This window comes from Paralichthys olivaceus, chromosome 7 (assembly GCF_024713975.1).
Source record: "Paralichthys olivaceus isolate ysfri-2021 chromosome 7, ASM2471397v2, whole genome shotgun sequence".
Taxonomy (NCBI): domain Eukaryota; kingdom Metazoa; phylum Chordata; class Actinopteri; order Pleuronectiformes; family Paralichthyidae; genus Paralichthys; species Paralichthys olivaceus.
In genome coordinates, this window is record NC_091099.1 from 8,226,544 (window position 1) to 8,252,244 (window position 25,701).

The 25,701-nt window shown below is 43.4% G+C and overlaps 1 protein-coding gene across 2 annotated transcripts in view; it reads right to left on the reverse strand.

The window, feature by feature from the left end:
• irf7 (interferon regulatory factor 7) overlaps positions 1-24,004 on the reverse strand; it is a 54,926-nt gene extending 30,922 nt beyond the window's left edge. The window contains exon 1 of one of the 2 annotated variants that reach the window (XM_069527993.1): positions 23,972-24,004. The gene's annotated coding sequence lies outside the window, so the exon portion shown is untranslated. The remainder of the gene's footprint in view (positions 1-23,971) is intronic. The other variant, XM_069527994.1, reaches the window with a different exon arrangement.
• Between the last annotated feature and the right edge of the window lie 1,697 nt (positions 24,005-25,701).

Below are 25,701 nucleotides of genomic sequence, written 5' to 3' on the forward strand. Positions count from 1 at the left end.
TCCTTACATCTTTTAATGGTTCTCCTCTTCTTGGTCTGTTGTTAGTGAGTTTAATTCTCCTCTCTCTTCATCGCCCTCCTTCAGTCACCGACCCGCCCTCTCTCCTCCCTGCCTCCTCCTCCTCCTCCTCCTTATTTACTGGGTTGCTGGTGTGCCTCACGCTCTGTATAGGGCCCCACTTTGCATTTCCCTACCTATCAGAGAGCTTGTGTGTGTGTGTATGTATAGGCACCCCCCTTCTCTAGCGAGCTGAAAGCGCAGAGACAGCGTCCCTCTCCTTCAGCCCCGAGGATAAGTCTACTATCATGCTAATGCCCATGTCCTGAGACTAATAGGTCTTTTTACACTGGAGGTTTTCATTCCCCTTGCCTCACTAAAGGGTTTAGAGCCAAGGCCCATTCTCTCCTTCCTAAACTTTTAAACAGGATAAATATTTCTGTGATTCCTCTGCGTGGACGATGAGTTTGAAGACAGTTCTTTGTATAATTGGTTCCAATGGCTTTTTCTGTAAATACACCAGGCGAGATGCAGGAACGCGAAATTAAAAAGAATGATCAGTGAATAAAAGATATGGGCACAGGATTGGGTCTGCATCTGTGAGAGAGTATGGATTTGTTTGCATGTGGGTGTCAGAAAGTGGTTGCATATATTTATTTGCCCTTAGCTTCCCTACTTCTTGTACCTTCATGTTGAGATAAGCTCTTCATTTCCAAGCGGCCATTACAACAGCCAAATAAAACAGTTTTTAATGCTGTAAGTTTTATTTTATTGGAAATATACTACAAAATATCTTTGTGTGTGGAGAAGCTATCAAGGGCTTGTGACCCAGACTCACTGACAGCCGGGCTGAGTAAACCTCAACCTTTTCAGCAATCACAGAAGACCAAAGTAAGGATGGGAGCTGTCAATCAAATACATGAACATGCCTCTGGTCTGCTACTCCAAGTGCTCGAAAGCAGAGAGGAATTTGCGAGAGGAAACAAATTGAGGTACGTTGAAGGACTTTTAAGATGTGAAAGAGAGGCAGAGTCACTGTGGGAGAGACATCGAGTTGTTATTGTGCAAGAGAGAGGATAGTTTCACCACAACAGGAACTGAGCATGTTGAGGTGTGCAGGAACAAGCTCCTGTGGTGTCTCCACTTGTGTGAGTTAGACTGTGGGAAGGAACATGAGCCCTGCTTTATACTCGTCTACCTATTGGGAAATTTACTTTTCCAAATTAACAGTTAATTGCTTGCTTTGTATCAATGGACACACTGATCAATGTACTGACTATTGTACTGATCAGTGAGCTTGTTAGATATGGAAGAAAACTTAAAAACTGGAGGAGTCTCACAAGTTGTCATTCTTGTCTCTGTACACAAATACAGTGAGTAACCTTCAACAAAACCTTAACATTAGGTATCTGCATGGTAGCTATAGCATCACTGCTTTTTAAGATAGCAACATACATTTTCTGGAGCTGTTTATGCTCATACCAGAGCACGGCTGGATAAAAGTGGATGATGAAACACAGCTAATGAAACAACAGTTCTGGCGGATCGAAAGACACATGAGAAGATTTATACTCCCATGTCTGTTCGTTAAATTAAAAAGCTAATGTCTGTAACCTGTAGCTAAAGACTGGAAACACTTAACCTGGCTCTGCTCCAAGGAAACACAGTTCAACTACCAGCATCTTTAAAGACAATCCCTCAAAGCTAAATTAGCATCGTTAGCATGTGCTGGTCCACTAGTTCAAGTTCAGCAAAAGTAATTAAACTCACACAAGTGAATCTACATGCAGCGGCTCCATTAAAATGAATTGACCTCAGTGTAAAAACCTTTTAAAGATGGTATAAAAGGCCTTTATCCTTCATTGTACATTCTCAAATGGACAAAACATCTGCATCTGTAAAACCTGATTTTAATTTCATAATATAGAAGTGAACTATATTTTGTAGCCGATAAAAATAATGCACTCCACATCTATAATTTGACATTTGATATCCACCGGTCTCCCCAAAATCAACCCAAAGGGCTCCACTGACATAATCTTGATGGATCCCAATGCAGTTGGTTCAACATGTGCTCCACTCCTCCTCCGGTGAAGACCGACTGTCCTCGCAGAAGCCGGCTGACATTTCAGACAAAAGGGTGAGCGTTGGAGCATGTTGAGCATTCACCATGTTTTGGGTTTTGCTTATCTCACTATACAGTAAACAACCAGACAAGGTGTTGGCAGCAGACAGTCAAAGTGTAGGCCAACCGCTCCATCCCTCTGTGAGCCTGTGTGTGTGTGGGCCGCTTCCAAACACACACACACACACACACACACACACACACTGGAGCTGTAAAGGCAGCCCCTGCCAGTGTTTATATTTACATCAAGCATGAAGGAATCAGATACTGGTGTATTGTTGCTGGACATGTAACTGACGGTGATCCCAGCCTGGTGACTAAATGAGATTTAGGCAATCTCTTTGCAATTCCAGTTTATTGTTCCATAACATTCAGACTGAGGAGGGCTGGGGAAATTCCTATCAGTTCTCTTCATAATTTTACCAGTAAATGCTTTAGGATCAGTGCGTTTCCTTCAAATTCTGAAGCTGGCATTTAATCAAAAGTATTCACCGTCACCAGCATGAGTTATGAGTTTTATAAAGTCACAGTCATGGAAAATGTTTGAACTTCAAGGAATGTATTATGATGGTAGTGAGACATGATTTATGAACGTGCCCTTTTGTCAATATGTTCATTTGCAGTTACATGATGCATTAGTAGGTCAGATATAGGACTTAAAGTGAATTGAATATATATGATGCGCTCAGCACACAGACAGACACACACACACACACACACACACACACACACACCCTAACCCTACTTCTATCTTATTGAGGACACCAATTGGCATATACTGCATTCCCTAGCTCCTATTCATAACTAACCTCTACCATTACTCTAAACCTCTAAACCTTAAGGCAGGTCTTAACCCTCAAACAGCCCTCAAGCACAACACTCACACACACACACACACACACACACACACACACACACACACACACACACACACACACACACACACACACACACACACACACACACACACACACACACACACACACAATCTCTCTCTCTCTCACTCACAAACATAATGTATTTGCTTAACATATACATACAGTACTATACACTGGAAATATTTTAGAAATCAGTTGGCAGTTAAGGACGTTGTGTGGGACAGGTCTGTTCATGTCTCAACACATGGGAGAGAATGAAAGATGCCCGCAGCGATGGTGGATTTGACTCTTTAAGCATGTGTGTCAGTCACTGTTGTTTGGGAAATTCAGTCTGTCTACATTTGCTGCGTAAAGTACAATATTGCATCTTGTGTGCCAGGTTTTGTTCAGCCGTCTGATACCGAGGTGAATTAGTGTGACTGGCTCACCGGCCCTCAGACGACATCTCACTCCACTGACTTGCACTGTCAGATTCTGTATGTTTACAACTCTACCGTACATTTTTTTTGTTTGATTCTGTCCATTCTTATGGATGAAGACATCTCCCAGGTCTCATCCTTTCATTCTCCGATGGAAGAATAAATGCCCTGCGCTCCTGAAAGAGAGCAGACCAGCCAATGCATTCTGACAGCTCCGTCAAGCACGAGAAAGAGCTGCTGGCCTTCCCCGGTGCTGCTGGGTACCCTTACCCCGCTCACACACTCATCCTCTAACATCCGTGCATATATGTGAGTGCAAGCTCATCTTTAAGTACCAACACAACACACTAAGAATGAAAGTATAGATTTGTTTGTAAAATGATCATGTATATAATGTGCATGTGAAATGTAGAGATGGTTTAAGATTATAGGAATAATTTCTTTTAAGGTAACAAAGTTTTGAGAGAAGTCTAGTCGGAAGTATGACCACCTACATGCTCGTATGGGAATTTCGGTGCTAGACTTAAGTTCACAAAAATAGTTACCATAACCAGCCAGATTATAGGAAACTCACAGGGATAATTTACATCACACAAACCTGGAAGAAAACAACATCAATATTTAAAGATCCTTTGCTCCCTTTTTTTTAAAAAATGAATTTAAAAAAGTCCTTCTTGAAGACGATTTGTATTTGTATATTAAACTGGTACAGGCCTTAGCTGTACGATGTCATCAGGACACCAAAAGATGACTCAGGCCTCTGCTGCTTTTCACTCCATCAGGTGATGGACTTAGTAACAGCTAGATTACCATATGATGAAATTACCTATCTATAGCAAAGAAAACCAGCTGTACTCCCGCACCATATATATGTGGAACAAGTTGGATTTTGTCTTTCTTAAGATCTTGGACTTTTGTGCAGCACCCTGAGACAACTGTTAGTGTGATACCGTGCTATATAAATACATTTAATTGATTGATGTATTGCTAACACAGTTGCGGTCACATGTTCTGCTCAATGAAGAGAAGGTGATCTGTGCTGAGGAAGGTGAAAGATAGAAGAGAGAGTGAAGAATGAAAAATGAGACGGCAGTAACGAGGAAATTAAGTGATTACTGCAGGCAGTTGATCCCTTATTTTCCCACCAAACCCTTCTAGAGGTGAACCGTGCCTCAGTGTGGAAATATGACAGCTAACAGTGTCGTCTTGTTTGCATGTCTGACCTTTTCATTTTTTTCCCCTGCTTCGCTTCAGGCCGTGTTTGAACTCTAACTGAAAATGCAAAATGGGAGAGACAACCTCAGAGTAACAGACAGTGGCTATAACTGATGCTCTAACTAAACTCACCTATATACAATACTGATAAAACTGCAAAATATTATACTTGGCTTTAAACATATAGATGTTCTCATACAGATCCCAGCTTTGGAAATTCCTTCAATACTGCTGATCTGGGAATTGGCAACTATGCAAATCTTTGTACCCATGCCGTCACACGTCTTTCTCTTACCCGGATACAAACTGCAATTTTCTTTTCCCAGAAATCACTTCTTTTTCACCGCTCCAGAACATCAGTTGCTGTGGGCTGCTCCTGGCAAGTACTGTTTTTAGATGAAGGGAACAAGAGGTGATATCTGGCAGAGTAGCATTAGCCAGAATAAGCCTACCACTAATGTTATTAGTTTGGCATTATTTCACATTGGACAGTCTCACAAGTAAAATGGCAGCGTGAACATACGAGCATGACTTCAGTTTTGAGGCGCGGCACTGGTGTTCCAAAGTCACAACACAAGTACGATATCAATCACCACCTCCAGTGAGTTAGTAGCTGTTTAAATACGTTATATATAAGTCATTATTATTTTAAATGCACTGGTATTGGATCAGTCCTTGGTAATGACACACAAAGTCGACCAAAAGAACTTCATTGGAACATTACTAGAAGTAAATGATAGAATTTCACTTCTTCTGACCTGGTAAGGATTATGGTTTTTCAATCAAAAGTTTTCCTGATACATGCTGTTTGCTGTTCGAGGTAACTGCTGGTTTGGATTATTAGTGCTGAGCACTTCTCCCTCCTCGGCAGAGTGGAGGGCAGCCTCTTTGAGCCGTGACCTGCTGTGACTGACAGGTAACCTGCAGGGGGAAAGGACCAGCTCTTCCCTGCATCTCCACATGTGTGAACACCTGATCGCTACTGACAGGCAACCACACAACTTTGTTCTTAGTTATTGTGTTGTGTTTGTGTAGATGCACAGTAAAGATGCCTCACACAAACAACAATGAACACAAAACAAGAAACTCATTATATATATTTTTGTAATCTCCCGTACGGGGGAACACGGTGAACTGTTGGAAGTTTCTTCAGTGTGGTTTAGCTAATGATTTGTCATACTGGCGAAAATAGCTGAGGGCCTGGTAATCCGGCCATTAACTCTCACATGCCAATCTCCAAGACAGCATGAAGATGCACACACACACACACACACTACAAACTGAGATCGTTTGAACAAGAATTGTGTGTGTGTATAATTTGCCTTTGTGTTGACAGATTGATGCCTCTAACTCTGTTTATATAATACACATATGCTCACAAATAAACACACGCACTTTGACCGTTAACCGCTTCAGTCATGTGGTTACAGGTAGACTGAAGGAAAGGATGACAGAACTTGACATGCAAAGCTATTTCTCTCTCTGTTTCCTCTACAGCTGTTTTTAGACATGCAGTAAAGCCATGATATTTTCCTGAAACTTTCTGGAAGGGCTGTATATGCAAACAGAAATGGAAAACTCTGCAAATGTCTAGACCTAAGATTCAGGACATTTTCTGGAGTTCATACCTAAAAAACGGCTTATGTTTCAGTATTCTCTGCTACCTATACACAAATTTGCATTATCCGTGTAACCATGGCACTGTGCCGTTATGATATATGACGCATATATGTCTTTGTGCACACGTAGATAAATAAGAATCCCTGACAGACATAGACAGAAGGACATGTAGCTTATTACATGCATCAATTTAATCTAACATCCTGAAGGGAATAACAGACGAGATATATCATTTGGCAAAGGGATCCCAGAGCTATGATAGTGAGTGCTGCTTGGCAAAGTGAAGTTTGTTCAGGAGGATTCATTTCTGAGCTGCTCCCCGAGGACTGAATCAGACGCACCACTCTTTATTTCTGTGTTCTTCTTAAACCCCAGAGAAACAGAGGTTCTAATAATGTTTTGCCTGCGTTGCACTCTGCAAGGTTGCATTCTCAGGGAACTGAAAAAGTGCGACTATAAAAATTCTTTCATTATTTCTGAGTGTTTTCTTAAAAGAAACATCTGCCGAGTCGTAATATCCCATTATGAACGAAAGCTACCGGAAAAAGAGATGTCATAGCACCCTCTTCTCTGGAAGGTGACACATTGTGAATTATGTCTTCACTGGGTTTTACAGGTTTGCGATGACATTAATTGAAAGGTGGTGCATGGAGAAGCTGAACATAACCTGGTCATTTAAAGCAAAGATGCTATGATGCTAGAATACAAGTAACAGAGCTGATATATTTGTATTTTGTCATCATATTTAAACGGTTTCTTTCCTTTCGTTGTGTTTGTTGTTGGACCTTGGGCAAAAAAACGTTTTGACTGCTGCATTATTAGGTCGCTCACCACAGTGGTGAAGCTCTGGCCACACTGTTGTTTACCTTTCACATTTTGTGGACCATTGTGCTTCAGCTTGGTTTTTCCCAAGTGCAGACTTTGATAGTGGGCCAACTTCAGTTGGTGTAAAACAAATAAAAAAATATACCAGCCACTCCTTCGAAAAACAGACTTAGGACAAAGGCAAATGAGATGACGGAAGAAGAAAAGACACTTGTCTTCATTATTTCAGATGCTGCTCGACTGTTTGATTGGCAAGAGACTGAACCACTTTAATCCAGTCTTCATGCAGACTGTGTAAGAGGCAAACTGTGACACTGTGATTATATATTAGGATGTGTGTTTTCTGCTCTTGTACTTAGACATGCCAAAGAAAAAAATATGTAATTATCATCTATTCAGAGGTTCTGTTGTATACAAATGGTTCACTTTTGGCCTCGTCTCGTGCAGTGGTATGCTATTAACATGACATATCAGAGCATGGTGTCAACATGTGGCACATTAGGGTATGCAGCTCCTCTCTCCGCCTCCCTCTTGCCCTCTGCGGTTGATGGAGGTGATGTGAAAATAGACAGATGGGGTTGGCAGCCAGACAACAGGCCGTGATCCTCTACGTCTGTTACCGGCCTCTCGTCTCTCGCTCCCATATATCCTAAAGTGACGCTTATTCTCCATCTCCACACAATGCCCAGTTTTCTCCTAGTTCTCTCTTTTACACCCTTTTCCTCACTCACTTATGGTTTTCCACTACATTGATATTAGGTGACAACATATTTTCCCTAACTTCTTTCCCGTTCCCCCTATTTCACCCCTCCCCCGACTCTCCATTCTTTTACCCAGTGCCATTATGGCCTCATGCTCACGTAGGCCTTCATTAAATGTCAATTATACACCAGAGACCACACATTGGAAGGAGAGGACACAATGATTTCTGACCCCAAAAGGTCAACATGCTTATGTGCATTCAGCTCCTGTTGGAGAACAGTCTGTCGACTCTTAGGTCGGAGAGGACTTGCATGGATCTGCAATAAAAAGACAAATAACATTTCTATGCAAAATGTAAAAAAGTGTCATAGTTTGCTGCTCGTGAGGATTATACACAACAAACACATGTTCATTAAAACAGAAAGTGCATAACAGCAAAAGGAAAGAAGGGCTGGATTTTCATGTTATAATCATTGTGTCTCCATATGTGCATGAGCATGGGAATATTTTGATCACACATCTGTGCACTGGTTGCGCTCCCTACTATGAGGAGGACCAGGCCAGATGGTGAGTGTTGGCGGAGGCGGGGAGAAAACCACATGTTGTGAGTCTCCATTCAGAACAAGCTGTGCAATGTGGACATGCCCCCAGCTCTAAATAAACCTGTGGCAGCACCCAGGGTGGAGCCTACATAGCCCCAACTGTGGTGGATAGGAGTGTGAGATAGAGGATGAAGTTAGTGAAGGGATTTCACAGGGGAACACATAACAAGAGCCTGCTTGTTGTTTCGGGTGAACACTGTGTGCGCTGATATACATTTTGTCCTGAGCTCCATGTTGCTCTTGATTGCACAGAACAGCACAACAGTACCGGACATCAAGACTAAAAGTGATGAGGCTTTTGAGGTCAGGGCCCCTCAGCTCTGGAACCAACCGAGGATCTCACACTTGAACAATCAGTGACATCCTTTACATCACTTCTTAAAACACATATTTTTAAAAGTGCCTTTTATTAACTACAGCACAATGCTTGATTGCCAACATGTCTTATCTGTGTTGTTATTATTTATAGTTTTTATCGTTGGGGTCTTCCTCCTTTTATTCCTCTTTGTGTCTTATCTATTGTTATTGTTTATTATGATTATGATTGTTATGTGTACATGGCCACCTCCATCCCTAAACCTGCCTCAACCAGATCTCTCTGTTATTAATCCAAACTAGATGAGAATAGTGGCACTTGCATATGTTTGAGTGAAACGTGGGGGAAGTGGTATGCATTTGCAGAAACAGACTGGGAGACAATAAAAGTGAGGCACCGATAGAAAGATGTCATCTGGCAATTTTTAGCTGGCTGCTATGACAATAAGGGGGGCAAAGATGAATTCTGTGCACAGCCCCAAATGAGTGTAGGATATTTCTGAAGAAATACAAACCACAGTGAGTTTCACTTAATTTCTGCCACAGCAGGCCATATATAGATAAAAGGACCTCTATCACAGGAAAGATGTTCCGTTGGGAGGTTGTTTTTTTTGTGAAACTTCCTGGGGCACAAGCAAACCCACAGGCACAGCAGTTCTATCTTTTCCCCTTCTTTCCAGGGAAGTGCTCCCAGATTACTAATGCATCTCCCTGTCAGCAAAGGGCTGAAAATAGGTGAGCACTGACCCATTTAATCAGACTTGTACTGACCCCTAACTGAGGTGAGAGCAAACGTTTGGTTCGGAGCTACAGCGGCAACGGCTCAGATCATGTGTGCCCCGCGGTCTTTCATCTCAAATTAAAGGGAAATTTACAGGTAACACGTGAATGGGGGCTGGTTGACTTTGGGATAATCTAATGTTTCAACACAGAGGTCATGGTTTCTCCCTTTTCAACACTTTCCCACCCGCCCTGCTTGTTTCAAGGTAGGGTCTCCGCACCGCAGATTGTTTGTCCTGCTAACTGGTTTAGCGTTTTCTGAAAGGTGGACAGAAAGTGACAGAGGGGTAGATTTTCGTGGGAGACTGATGGTTAAGTTCAGCTGACTCATTGAACCACGTCCACCCTCTGTATCTTCCTCTGTGTCCTGCTCGATGCCCCTTTGTGGCCCCCCGGTCATCACCTCTGGTCCTCTGGCCCCTGACGTCCACCCCCAGTGTGCTCCTGTCCACCCACTGCGTCCCCCTTAAAGAGCCCTGGGGTCAAAGCGGCAGCACGAAGGTGAAACTGCATCGCTTCCCTGGCCTGTTTGTTCAAGGCTGCCATTATACTGGGTGTGATCAAGCAACCAAGTTCAGCTCCAAGATAAAACCCTTCACCCCCACCACTACATCTCTATGTCCCCAGGGAGATGCACCCCCAGTGTCTTCTCTCTTTCATTGCACCCCATCTCTGGCACTAGACCTGCTCCCTGTTTATTCTCTTTTCAATACCCCCTCTTTTGTATCATCCTTGCATTTGCTCTAATGCCACCACGCTATATGCCCTGTACTATTTCTCATAACCCTCAGCTCCTACTCCTCCTCTTTTCTCCCAACTTTTATTTTGGCATGCCATTTTCTTCCCCTCTCATCTTTTCCCCCCTCTCTTTTATCTTTAATCTTCTGTCTCTCTATCTCCTCTCTGATCTTCTCTCCTCCGTCCATCTCTCTTTCAGTGTGGCCCGAGACACACCACAGTCTGGAAACTGGCCCATCCCAACCCTGCCCCTGAGGCCCTCCGCACGGCCCTGTGGGTAATGGGCATTGTGTATTCCCACTGATCCCTGACGGGGCCATATTGTGCCTCGGCGGGATGTCAGGAGCACAAAGCCAACCGGCCTGCCACATTGTCTCACACTCCAAATGAAGAAGTTCCTCCTCTGGCTCCCAACACAGCCTTGAAATGTCAGCGGACAGGGAGGAGGTGTCGGGTGGTGGTGGTGGTGGTGATGGTGCTGTGTGTGTGTGTGTGTGTGTGTGTGTGTGTGTGAGGGTTATTGTTGGAGATGAGGGTTGTGTGTTACTCATTAATGCACCAACACTCCACTCATTTGGATCAAAATCCCACAGTCAACTCCAAGACAAACACACACACACACACACTGATCCACACTCACACACACACACACACACACACACACTGATCCACACACACACACACACACACACACGTAAAGGCTTAGGTACATGCAAATAACCACATGCACACACATGCACAGGCTTTAATTCATGAATGGTACTATTTTTTCTGCTCTGCAAATTGTTCATGTTAAAAAACTGCTGCATTTTCTTTCCACCCAATTGGTTTTTCCTCTTGAACTTGAGCACTAGTTCATTGGCAATTAGTCTGCTCCTCCACACCGACCCGCTGGGCTGTCACACTGATATACACTCACTATCAGCTGTATGATTCAGATGCTGATGTGCACCTAGATAAATAGAGATAAGGAGCTTCCCAGACAGGTCTTCACCTTCACAGCTATCACAGAGCAGGAGTGATTGGGAAGAGACGTGCCGATCAGACTTTTCTTTCTGCCCGTTTGTGTCCGTTGAATAGAGGTCAATATTAATTGTCTGGCCATAAACTGCTGCTTTAACATGGCCCCTGCTTCTAATTTCCTGTAGTTTTTATACATCTGTACTTATTTGTCCTTGAACTAGATTACATCCACCATTCACTAAGGCCTGTCATTGGTATGATACTCAGTCTATTTTTAGTTCTTTAAACCATGAAGACAATCTATAATCATTTAAACGGTTCCTTCACTCAAATCACAAAAAAAGCTAATCTTTTTAATATCTGAGTGTACATCTGAAATTTTGGTTAAAGTTAAAAATATGTTCTCTGTAACTTTATGATAATAATTTTGTGGATATAAGATCCAGGCAAGAGTAATCTAAGAGCTCATTGTCTTCTTTTCCCTGGATTTCTGGGCTTGAAATCACAAGCAGTATAAAAGTTTACTCTTGACTTTGACAACAGTTGGTTTCCACTTGCAAGCTTTCAGTCACATCCTAGCAGATGGGAACAATCACAGGAGGGATTTAAAAATACGAAGTTATGTGTAAGCATATGAATAACAGGTTCATATGGATAAAGGTGGCTGTGGATGCTTGATGCTACGCTGCTTCTCAAAGTCACTGAACAGAGGAAGAGAAACTTTATTGATGAAGAGCATTTAGAGCCTCGATACACTGAGAGAAAAAAGTAGATTTTATCACATTTTCTTTTATACAGAATTTATATAACATATATCTAAAACTTCATATGTTCCTTATTTCTATGTAATGTCACATTGTCTAATTTCATCTCATCTGTCACATGATACTAAATATAAGCTACTGGTCTACTGGCATAAGTCATTTAAATGACTTCCATTATTGTAGGAAGATAATTAACTTCAGAATGGAGCTTTATGTCTTTTACTTGTCTGAGTGCAAAAACAGCAGAGCAGCCTCTTAATCAAATTATCCCTGCCTTGTTGACATTGCACTTTGCTCTGCACAGGAATGTTGATCTCACTTAAACATACTCTCACATACTTACTGTCGTTACATTCCAATTACTAAATTAGTCACTTAACAGGGATGATGTTTGTGTAACAGTCACATTCATCGGTGTGTACGTACATTACGTGTTTGCAATGTCTTAGAACAATACCCGACCTAGTTGACCAAACCACAAGTACATGTGTGTTTGTGTTTGTGTTGCAAACTGCTCCCACCGCAGTGTTTCAGGCAGCTAAATGAAGTGGTGTTCTCTGGGTGAGAGTGTAAACGTATGTATTTGCTTGTCAGCTGGAGCAGCCAGGTCAACAGGACGTCTGAGGGTGGAGCCTGCAGGTTGAGCAAACTGCTCCCTGCAAGTCCAGTGTGGGAGCTGTTGACAGTGACCACAGTCAGATTAGCTGGGGCTATACTGCAGACATGGTTGGGGCTCAAGGGGTCGAATCCCGCTCTGCCCAGTCGTTCAGATGCCCTGGAGTGACCCTGTCTGCATGTCTGAGCTGAAGAGCAATAATCCTTTGTAGCACCCGCCACACCAGAGCCAATGTTCTCTAATGTCAATGTCTTTTTTTTTGTCCCTTATTGTTTCTCTGCTCACTTTTGGAGTACCGTCTGTTTCTGCTATCATCTTAATGTCATTTCCTTTTCAGAGCCTGTTCCCAAGACTTAGTGGTTTAATAGGAGAGGAAACTCTTTTTTTGGCTCCAACTGAGTCTCAACTATGGGCCATTTAAATTAATATTACCTTGATGTGAAGGTGGGGGACCTTTTCCTATTGAAGGGAATTCTTTTTTTTACAACACTCCTTGCCCTGACCATAAATATCTCAGTTACCTCCAAAACAATTGCTAGAACTGTTTCCTAAGGTGTCTGATGTCAGGTGGTTGTGGTGACGGTGATGCTACTTGCAGCTTATTTTAGACTCAACATTTTGCTCAAACAAATCCTCATCTTCTGGCAGTACCATGCATGGCCTCATCAAAGTCAGCAGTGATACTGTGCATTAGAACAATTATTTGGTCGATGTTTGTCATCGTCACATTTGTCGTATTACTTCAGACCGGAGAGAGAAAATGATCGAGATATATGTTGGGTTTTTGATGGTGGCGGCAAGAAAACATATCTCACAAAAGAACTGCTATGGGAGGGTGGTGGGGGTACTTATTTTTCAATTTGCCCTTTTTCATCTTCCAATTAAGTTTAGGGGTTAGGTTCCTTGTTAAAAATGGAAAATATGGTGAAAACTAAAAAATGAAGACTCAAAGATGATGTGGTGAAGATCTTTGCACATATAAGGGAAGAGTAAATGTGCAGTGAGTACTAAAATATGAAAATTTCCAACTTATCTCAGCACTTATCTCCCTGAGGCACTGACTGTTATCCACGTTCTCCACTTACATTCTCTAGGTTTGCACATAAGCACCACCATGTCTCTGTTTTACATTTCAACTGTCCGTCTACTCCTTCTCATCCTGTCTCTCTCGCCTACTGTCTCCCTCCCTTTCTCCCCTTCTCTTTTCTCTGACTTATCTTTCCATTCTGCAGTAATGAGCGTGCTGTAGCTGCAGGCCTGTCCGCTCTCTGTGTTAATCCTTCCTTTCAGCTGGAGGGCCATTTAGAGTACAAGCACCCACAGCCTGTTCCAGACTTTAATTAAACATTCTTGGTGTCGCTGTGTTACCTTGCACTCACACTCTCTCTCTCTTTCAGACATGCACACGCATGTGTGTACTCTCTACCCCCAGCATCCAACTAGTGGAATTAATGTGCATTATATTTACTTTGGAACCTGGCAGCAGCTGTGCCTCATACCTGTCTGCCTGGTTGATGGGGGCAGTCATCTATCACACACATTTCATCTGTTGTTGTTCTAAAAACAGCAACAGTCAGTGATGCAGATCAGGTCATCAGAATACAGTATGTGTCAGTCATTGGCTCAAATATGTGTTTTACTCCTCTCTGGCTGACATATTAGAGATTTGAAAGTCGTCTCTTATGACTCCGTTCAGACAAGATGAAGTATTACATAATAGTCATGTTATTCTTCTACTTAGTGATTTGAGGAGGGCACGTTACAATTTATTTGACTTTGAGAAATTTGCTCCAGGCGTCTCTGCAACCTCATATGGCTGATAAAGTCTGAACTCCATAAATCAAACCAGCAATGTTGGGCACCACAGTTCACCCGTGCATGTGCACAGCTTTGTGTACACTCGCACAGGCTTTTTCTCTGATGGACATTGCTCGATGAAAAGTGGCTCTCTGATGAGTGGTATTTTGGTTGATGCAATGCAAGTTAGGTGATTTTGGCTTGGTAAATTGGTGTGTGTGTGTGTGTGTGTTATTTGTGTGTGGCTTGGCTCAAACCTTTTCTGCGAGCCTCGTTCAAGTCGGGCAGGTTGTCTTGGTATAATGACCAAAATCTCTGCGCTTTAAAGGCTTTCCCTGCTTGCTGCAAACATGCATGCACAAGGACACATGCCTGTTCAGTGCACACACAGATACACATCATTAATGCCGATTGGCCAATCCCGTCAGTCAAGATAAACCATTTCTCACCAATCAGATGCAGAGGAAGGCTGGAATACACAGCGCTGGTTCCCCCTCACTGTGAGTGAGTGTGTGTTATCTTCCCTGGACTAACAGAAAGCCTCATTCATACCCAGGTCTTTATAACTGGCCAAAGAAAGACTAATTTGGGTGGAGGGTTTTTTTTTTGGCGGAGGGGGTAGTATGGGGGAGCTGTATTGTTTGCCTAATCCGCAGTGACTGCGAAGTTGTACGCTGTGCAAATAACGCATATTTGAGCAGCTCTGCACTAAAGTAAAGCTCCTTCCCCCCAAATGTTGAGATAAGCATTGGGCTTGGTTTTTTTTTTTTATTCAGAGAGCAATGTCTTAACGGTCAAATCTTTTTTTTTTCTCTCTCTCTGTCGCTCTCTCTCTCTCTCTCTTTTTCTGTCTCATGCCATTTTGTTTTCCACCAGAGCTGCACAAAACATCAAATCACACTGGATATATTGTCATTGCGAATAACTTGAAATACAGAAGAAATTGTGGAATTCTTATCTTGTTGCTTATCAGCGTCTGTATCTGTAGAGCGATAGGACAGGATGAGTTTCTACATTCTTCTTTTGTAGCAGACAGAAGAGATGCTGCTGAGTGATGAAAAATGAGAGGAGGCTGAAAACATCTCTTTAGAGATTTTTCTTCTGATAATTTCTCACTTTGCTCCTTTCTTTGCCCTCTTCCTCTCTTTTACATGCATCGCTATTCAAGCTTCATGTTTGAGAGAGACTGACAGATGACCTTTCAGAAAAGCATCATTCATTTATTATCTCCAACATGTGTCCTCTATATGTCCATCTGTCCATCCAATCAGTATGTTAAGTTGAATTGAATCATTTCATCCCACATACATACAACCAACCAGCTGTCCCCTTAAATTCATTAAATTTGTCTGACTTTTGTCTTTAAGGTCCATAATCTCTGGGAAAATGGTGAAAATGTTGCATCCACACCACCAAATCTGGATTTGCACCAAAATCTTAATAGGCTCTTTCCTGATTTGTGGAAATCCGCTCAGTTGCTTTAATGCAATCCAACAAACCACCAAACAGCTGGTTTGACTCAACCACACAATTAAACACCTAAACCAGCGAACCAGTCGAGTAATAACCCATCTATGTAGTCCGTTTTTCACTCAGTCTGTTGGTGAGTACCAGGTCCAGGTCCACCACTAGCAGAGTGAAGCACCCCTGTACTGCACTAGATATGTCTTGTCCACCCTTCTGTTTATGATGATGAGACAGTAGACCCTCACTGGTCATGTGCTGCTGTGCGTGTGTGTGAGACTGTTAGTTGGCACGCTCGGGCAGTGAAATGTTTCACCTTGTTTAACGTGGAGCAGCCCCGCTGTTAACGTGGCCCAGGGCCACATGTGGAGTGTTTTGACGATGCGTCGGTGTAAATCTAAACGTTCTGACACATTGCCTTTTTCCGCAACTTCACAAGTTTTCCCTTCACATGGCCCAGGGCTGACTCAACTATTTTGCCCACTATTTGACATTCAAATCAGTCAGTCTATAACATTAGCATTGGTTCTCAAACACAGGAGACTCTCTGGCATGAAGCACATAAGTCAAACAGAGTGCACCAAAGACGGCTTGATAAGGAATATGGGCTAAGAGCTAAATCCGCTGTTTATTCTATAGCGTTTTAAGGCTCAATAAATTCAGACAGCTGCAGTAGTTAGTGCCATTGTGTTACCTTTTGAAATACTGTGATAGATCTCGGTATCAGAACTTTAAAGGCCCTGTGTAGTCAAGGCCTTTTCGCTAATCTCCCAGTCATCTGCACAGAACTGCATAAAACTAACCTCTCACAATGGCCGGCGCAGATCAACACCAACAAGGCTAACTTGTCCAACAAAGTGCTGCTTTATTTCAGCCATCCTTTAAAACACACAAGCGATAATCTAAGGGGGAGTGTTTGGATTTGAGGTCTGAATCTCTCAAAAGCAAAGCAGTGCTCCCCTTTCTTCCCCTTTTTGCTGTATTGAGGAATTCCCTTATCTTGCCCCACCAGTGGCGTAGCACAGAAAAGAGCAGGCCACTCCATTGTCAACCCCTTAGAGCTCCAGTCTTGTTTGATAGTGTTTTCTGCGGGTCACTTGACACCCCCCTCCTTCTTTTTCTCCGACACCCCCCATACCCCCTTATTGTTTGCTTCTTCTATTATTCCCCCTAACCAGATTCAGGGTGTTTTGAGTTTTTTTTTGGAAGGAGAGTTGGGGGGTATTGAGAAGTAGGATGAAGGGGGGATAGGGAAGTTTGTCATCATTTTGAAACATTGAAAGGCCTCAGTCTGCTTGCAGCCAGTCAGGGTGAACCAAAAAGCCATAGAACCATATGGAGCCTCCAGACAATCAAATTACCTTTTTTCTCCTGTCCTTCTTTCACCCCCTTCTTCTTTCTTCCTTTAGTTTTCTTAAAGAAATTACCACCGACCCCTGCATTCGACACCCCCAAGGCATGGGTGGCATCAGTGGAATATGTGGCCGAATTCCGCCGCTCCTAATAAGTTAATGAAATAATGAGATGATCTGTTGTCCATCGCTCCCTAAATAATTCTGGGGCAATGCCTGGTTCTAAGGGACAAGGTGGGGGCTGGGATTAGGGTAATATATTCTAAGATTCCATCGAATTTCAGTCGTTTTTTTTGGAAAAGGATGTTCAGCACAGGAAAATAAGCCCACTCATGTTACATAACTTACGTTCAACATGACCGATAGCTGAGAGTCTACTTTTGCTAACAATTCTGTTAGCTGGCTGCAGTGACAAAGTCAAAACACTGTTTGGATATTTGCAGTTACAACTACATTCAGAATTACAGCTGATGTTCCCTGGAGCCGAGAGACATGCACGTGTTTTGGGGTAGAACTCACGCCAGAGTCAATGCCTGGGTGGCCAATTAGCAAAAAGGAAAGAAAAGACCCTGTGCCATCAACCAATGACGGCTGGGAGAGTGGAGGAGGGGGGGGGGCAGTTTTTTTTGTCTGTTTTCCTCTCTCTTTCCTCCCTCCCTCTGTTTCTCTTTTGCTCTCTAACTCTGTCTGTCAACTTGGTGTCCACAGCAAAACTCAGTCGGAATACCCAATGAGGATTACTAGACTGGAAGCAGTGGGATTTCTTGAGTTGTGTGTGTGTCTGTGTGTGTTTATGTATGTATGTGTGGCTGTGCGTGTGTGTGCATGTGTGGGTGTCTCACTTGTTGGTGGAACAAAAATGTCCTAGTGTGTCCTTAGACAGACATTTGGCTGTGTCCCATTGGCCATAGAGGATTACAAACCCTCTCTTTGCCTCTTCACACTGGCCCACAGTGCTCCACCCCCCCTCCCCCTGGCTAATGACCCAGTGAGACACATTCATTCCTTCAAACAGTCCTCAGATCTGGGCTCATCCCTGATATTTCCCCTACATTAAACATTTGAACACCAGAGGCTGATTATCAAGGAATCGCGGAGATTCAAAATATCCGGTCTGCAGATTCTCATGCACCTCCTCAGGCTGCTGCTCCAAAGATGTTGACTAATTCAAGTTGCAGTTGCAGAAAAGACCACTTGGCTTTGCTGAGCATCGATTTCAGAGTTATTCTAACCGTGGGATTTTAAAGGACGAAAGACCTTAAAACTTTATCACAAAAGCAAATGGCTCGCAGGCTAATATTGTATTGAGTCATTAAGCAAAGGCTTGAGTCTAAGACATTCCAGTTGCTGTTCAGCTCCGTGTGCATTTGGCTGCTCCAACGCTTCAAGAGATCAACAAGGCGGTGGTTTAGCGGCCGTTAGTGTCGTTCCTCCCAGGCATGCTCATTAAAGACGTGGGAGTAGATGAAGCGTTAGACAGACCTGTGGTAGCCTGTCTTCCACACGTCTTTTACTTCGGCCCCTCCAGATATTCTCACTGAGCTGCTCCTCCCTGATGGCACGACAAGCCCTGAGCACATTACTCGCCCTCCAGCAATACAAAACTATTTATACACACATCAGGGAAAAGAGTGGAAATGACGGGCAGAGCTCAGGGCTGCAAAAAATAGTTTTGATGAAAGTGGGTGTCGTAGTAACATTGAATGTGAATGTTCAGATTTTTTCATACTTTAAATTGTTATTATTAAAGGAAACAGGATAGGCTCCCTGCACATATGACCTATACACTGCGTAACTGTAGATACTGAGATTTTATATAGTTATATTGCAATACCATAATTAACCTTTCTTTCCAAACAGTTGTAAATGCAATCAATTGTAGTGCTGCACATACAGTAGGTGCATAAGAATGAATGCAGTCCAATTTTAATGACTCCAGGCCTCACTGTTGAAATTGAGAATAACTAATGAGTGTGTGCCAGTGAGTGTGCGTGCGTTTGTGTGCAAGCATGCAATTTTGTGTGTGTCTGTGTGTCCGGGTGCGTGTTGAGGAGCGCAGGCCTGGAGTGGGGTGCTGCTACCGCATTCGGGTCTTTGTGGCTCTCTGTGAAGCGGGGTCGACCTTGTGGGGCTCTCCTCTGGGGCCCAGACAAAGCCGGTGCAGGATTATCCACCCCGGGACAAAGTGTGTGATTACCATGAGAAAACAGCCAGCTCCAGCCCCATAGCCAAGGACTGCCAGGCCTGCTGGAGAGGTGGGCCGCCACTCATTAGCTGCAGGGAGAAGTTGAATGCGGGCACACACTCACCGCCTTAGACGCACACACATGGAAACACAATGGCACACACGCACATAGTGATACGCATGCTCATACTGATACACATATGCGACTGGTTTGCAAAAACTGCACATGATATTTGTACGGTGAAAATGAAATTGTGTTGTTTGGACTGAACCAGGTCTTTTGTACAAATCCAAACAAAACTAAAAGAAAAACAGAAAAGCTTACAGACCACAAATACATTCAGAAATTTCTCTCTTAACTCTACGAATAAAGAAAAATCGCTGTGTTTTGATGGAAACAATATGACAATGATTTGTGTTTTTTGTAAATAAAAGGACAAAAATGAGAATAGGTGAATCAAGCTTGGGTGAGACTACAGGGGCTGATGCTGATTTAAGATAAGAGCAAAAAGTTGATCTGGATATATCGGCACATGTTTTTGAAGGTTTTCCATCAGCTTTGTCGAAGGTCAAGGACAGAGGTTGTTGTACCTTATACAGATTGTTAAACCCTATGAGACAAATTTGGATTTGGGAATATATCATTTGACTGAAAGATATGTATTTAAAAATATGTGGCAATGATTCCAAGATGTTGTTGCCCATGACCTAAACAAACCACAACCTTAATGATGAATAACTATAAATGAAAAGAAAACACAAATAAAACCAAATATACAGAACTTTTCATTAATTCTAGGCATATCTTTAATTTACGTAACATAAAAGCGCATCTTTGCTGTGAAATAAAAATGTTGATATAATCATACATGAGGAAAGATAAACCTTGTTAGCAAGACTTCTGTGAAAGGCTCATATTGGCCAACCAATATCCTGTAAACCAATAAACCAATACATCATTTGGGCTGTACTCATATGTAACAAAATTGGAAATATGTTTGATATGATATTGTGATATTGATTTCAACCATCTCACTATATCCCTAATGTCAATATATATTAATATTTGTGTGTCTGTGTATAAAGGCTAAACCATGTACGTGTGCATTTCTTAAAGTGCATCAACTCTTTGAAATCAGATGCTTTGTGGTTTGCAGCTATGAAGTGCACGGAGTATCTAGTGTGTGCTCCACAATGCACAGGCAGGGATTGGTGTCCCGGCCTGCTGCGATGACTCCACACACGGCCACAGGTCTTTTGTGGAGTTTGCATTTTAAGCCCCCAGATCAGTGGATTTCGCACCTCTTCACTGAAGAGTGTCTCTGTCTACCCTGGATTAAAGGGATGAGCTGATACCCCTCTGTCTCCTCATCCCTCTGTCTCCTTGCAGGAGGACGAGGGGAAGATGCCTTTTGTTGGAGGGAGAGGCAACCCCACTCGAGTTGAGCTGGAGAGGCTCGGCGATGGAGGAGGTCTGCGAAAGGAGCAGAAGGAGGGAGGATGGGAAGACATGATTATTGATGAAGTTTTTAAAAGACGGACACGCTGAGAGCTGGAGATGATGAACGTATTGTTTTAGCGGGGAGGCCGCTCTCAGTCATTGGGGAGGTCAAGAGTTCGGGCCCCTGTCACTTTGACCCCTCACTGTTACAGCAGTTTTTGTGTAAAGCCACTCTTTTATATGTCTTTGTTCTTTTACAACTTTGTGCTATTTTATGAGTTCTTTGTTTCTTCATTGCTGGGAGGAGTAGAAGTAGCAGTGGGCAGGACGGACTGAGCTGGCGGGGAAATGTATTGCTCCAGACATATGCCTTCCTGAAAATGACTTCTCTTGCTTTGTTTGACGTCATCTTTGTTTTTTTTGTGCCATTGTCTCAATCCAGTCCTCTGTCTGTCTTCTCCTTCACTTTCATTAATCTATAAGTGGCTTCTTTCCTTCTTTCAGTCCAACTCCTCTCCCTTTTCTGCTATCCTTTTTCCTCTCCAGGGTGGGAGACAGGTCACAGCTGTAGGGGGACGGCGAACCTGTCACGCGTGGCTTTGTCTCGGCCTGCACCAAAACATACCGTCACGAGTTACCCCAGCAACTGCCTTTCCTTTTTTTTTTTTTTTTACCACCCTACTGTAGTTTGGTGGAAATGGCAACATTCCTCCTCTGGCCGGTGACTCCCCCAAAAGGTCACTTTGACTTTTAATTTCTCTCCTCTGGGTATGATTCACAGTTCGCTCTCCTTTGTGGGTTTGCGTTTCATATGTTTATATTTGACTCCCAGAAAAAGCCAAAATAAATTCCAATCTGATCAGGCACTCAGCTATTTATCTACCTGGAGAAGGTTGCCAAAGTGCTCTACGCTGAAGCAGGAGTTGTTGAATGTCATGAGAGAGAAATGAATCCTGGTGCACTGCTCTATAAATATTTGACTCTCCTTCCTCGAGCCCTCGCCGTGAGAAGAGGCTCTGCCTATTCCTGCTCTCCTTACCAGGGGGAACAGGGTGGCACGCCGTCTGATTAATTGACTCAAGCAAAACATAGATCATGTTTTTTGGGAGACCTAGAAAAAGTTTGGGCCTCTCCTCTATATCCTACAGAACATCTTATTCAGCAGTAAATTTGAGCGTGTTATCAGTAAAACGCTGCTAAAGCCTGCCCTGCTTCTTTCCACTTTCCTTTGCAGTCTCTTCTCAGACCTGAGCTCTGAACTGCTGTAGTATCCAATATCCAATTTTTAGATATACAGACATCAGAATGATTGTAATCTTTACTCTCGGACCTAAATTTAGATAAAATAGGTTGTTAGATTTACTGTTGTATCTGTAATAGAGTGGGAAAACTTGTGCATATGTTGCAACATATTTCCCAAGAGAATAGCTTTCATGTGTGAGTGGGTGTGTGTGTGTGTGTGCGCGCGCGTGTGTGAGCACTATGAGATCATCTGAGTATCACAGATGGCCTGGGGTCCCTTTTGCTGACATGACTCTCATTTATAACCATCAGTGGTGGATTCTGCACCCTTGTCTCTCCACTGAGCTCATTCTCCTTCACACACATACACACATCAGAGATACATACACACACACACACACACACATACGCACACAAACTATGGACTGGTGCACTCTGCCTAGCAACGCTCGGCACTGAAAGGCATTGCACTGCTCTGTGGTCCAACTCTATATTCAGCTGAATCAATGGATGGTTGACGCTTGAAGATTTGGCTGCTGTCCACAAGGGGGACTGTTGTTTGCTTGTTTTATCATCACAGAGTTATGTCACCTTCTATTTATCCACATTTAGAGAAAATATATTTGTACAAAATAATTCTTGTGTTTTAAATTCTTAAAAATTATATTATATATTGTTTCTGAAACCCTGTCTTGGGTTCCTTGACATTTTGAATTCCTCGAGTAAGGGAACTCAACAAGCTGGTACACACACAGATACACACATCCCTCCCACCGTTTCAAACCATCTACAGCAACCAGTGTTCAGTGAGGAAAAAAGGATCAGTTCCTTCTGGTGTGTTCCCTCAGTCTGTTTAGCATAGGTCCCCACCCTGGGGCCTTCAGGCATGGCTTGGTGCCCTGACACCGGAGTCTGGGGGAATGCACACCCTGCTGAATGCTTTCTAATGGCTCAGAATGGTCTGTAATGAGCTTGGAGATGCAACGTATGGCGTAGTTCACCTGGGAAAATCCCAATCTGTGCATCGGACACAGGCCTATGTTTTCCTACACACACACACAAACACAAAACCAGAAACACATTCAACTGGGGTTTTGCAGCCTCAGCACACTATTGTCCATTAAGTGAATAGAGCTGGAACGTGGTCAGTCACGGTTCCATTAGGGTGTGTTGTGTGTTTGAGGAATGATGTGCTCTGTGTGTGTGTGTCTTAATATCATTCAATGTTTTACATCTAATTTTGTGCTTGTCATCTCCAGTTTTCCTCTTGTTCTCTGTTATCGTCCTTGTGTCCAACATCTTCAAAGAATACATTTTAGTATTTAAGTCACAACAAATACGTAGAATATGTATAACGACACCAACTAACCTCCCTGCTGGTGCTGGGCCCTAATTAACAATAGAGGTGCCACATATAACCCCATTCGTTCCCTCTCTCCTCTCCTCCAGCCCCCTCTCACTTCCACCAGTCTCCTCTCAGCCTCACAAGTCTCTGGGGCCTCATAAACTAGCACACTGAATTTGGACAATCCAACATGTGATTTGTGGCTTTATCCTCATTATTAATTTCCCTGTCTTTTCTGCAAAAACCTTTTCCTCAACAGTTTCCAGGTTCTTTAGATATAACATTTTCTCATTTCTGTATTTTATTCCAACTATTTTCTTTATTCCTTCATGTGAATATCAGTTGGAAATCAAGGATGTTTTGTGGTTTTTTTCTGTCTCCACCCTTGCCTTAAATCCATCTTTTACACTGTACATCACTCTCTTTTTGTGTGTGTTTCCCCTCCATCACCTCCATTTGTGTCCATACAGCTGCAGGGCTTTTTAACATCCATGACCAGCAGTGAGAGGTGCTCTATCGGCAGAGGGTGTGAACGTGACAAAGCGGGGACTGCCCTCTCTTCCTTGGGCCACAAAGGCAGGATGGCCTGCAACAGAACATCAGCACCAACAGAAAGGCACCCGCTTTTGTTTGCTCTTAATGGATGCTGCCCATTCACTTAAATGCTCCCCTCCTCAGTCTGAGCTCCTTTTATTTTTGTTTTCTGTGCCATCAGAAATAAAATCTGTGGTCTGGCATCATTACAGTTGAGTGAACATCTCACACAAAAGTCAATGGTGTCTTTGAACCTATGTAAATCCTCGACTTTATCCATTTCTCTGTGAATGCTCCCTGCAGATGTGCACTCAGTCCCCCTCCTCACCTGAGCTTTACTGTTCCACTTCAAGGAGCTTCTGTGGTCAGGTCAGCCGACCACGGTGAGCCTCTGACTTGTGGGCCCCTAATTCATGAGTTCAGGGTCCCTACTGCCCCCCAGAGGGAGTGCCGGTGGATGCAAGGGGAGGGCCAGGGGTGGCCCTGTTTGACAGCTCAACACACAGGGTCTGCTGGTGACCAGGGGGCCATCGAAGGGGCCTTACTATACTGCTTTAGATAGAACCACACCTCGGTTCCACCCCCCAAGCCTCCAGGCTGTTGTCCCCCTAGAGAAGAGGGTGTGTTTGCAAGAGAGACCAGGCGAGGAGAGGCAGGGCCCGGGACAAAAGACGGTCCTCAGGCCAGCACTGTTCTGCATGGTAGCGGCTGTATTCTTCTCCCTTCTTTTTTTGCCTTTTCTTTTCTTTGGGTTAGCTGCCTTTGTGAGGACGCGATGGAGGCCGGGGGGCAGATATGATGGATGGAATTGGGGGGGTACGTGGACAAGCTGGGGTTGGGGGGAGCACGGGGGCTCAGTGTCGTGCTCCCTGTCTGAGAGGAACGTGCAAGGCATGGGGTGGCCCTGGGTGGTAGGCGGACTCGGGCTGGGGGGGTACGGTTTTCTCTCTTTCATTCTGAGGGAGTGTGGATGGAAATAAGGGGGAGGACAGAAGCATCTGTGTGAAGAAGTGTGTGAGAGATGTAAGGGTCTGTGCAGTGTGATTTGTATGAAGAAAGATGTTGGTGCAGGTGGGGAATTACCTGGGAAGAGGGAACATGTTGAGCAAAAATAATTACTTTTAAGTCTGTGTGGGATCAAGCGCCGCTGATGAATCTGCAAGAAAAGTCCAACAGAAGCACAAACGCTCTCGAGCTGCTAAACTTTGGTTACCAACACAAGAAATTTCTGAAAAGGATGTTTCTATGTGATTCAATTAAACATCAAATATCTCGTCAAATTTTCCCCACAATTTTAAAATGTAAATAAATTAAGAAACCAGAGGTGTGTGCATAACGTGTGTGTGTGTGCGCGTGCACATACTACTGTATATGGAGCTCCACTCTCTGGGGGTGAAAAGACAGATGAGGATACAGAGTTGGGATGAGGCCACAATATTTCATCATAGACAGTATAGAACCAGGGCTGGATAAATTGTTTAAAATAATCATCATATGGCCGTCCTTTGGCCGACGACATATAATACCACACGCACGGTATGTGATGCTGTCATCAATTCTGAAGCTTCACTCTGTTCTTCCCCTCTCTTGTTTCTTTTGTAATCCACGTTATGTCTTCCTCTTTACATCATGAGGATTAGAAATACTAGTTTTCCCTAGGGATCATCCTCCTCCCTCACTGCACCTGCACACTGTGGAATGTCCTCAAAGCAAATCAATGACGGTCTGCTTCTCAACTCTCCTCTCCCACTGTCCACCTTGCATTGTGGAATGCCCAAATCC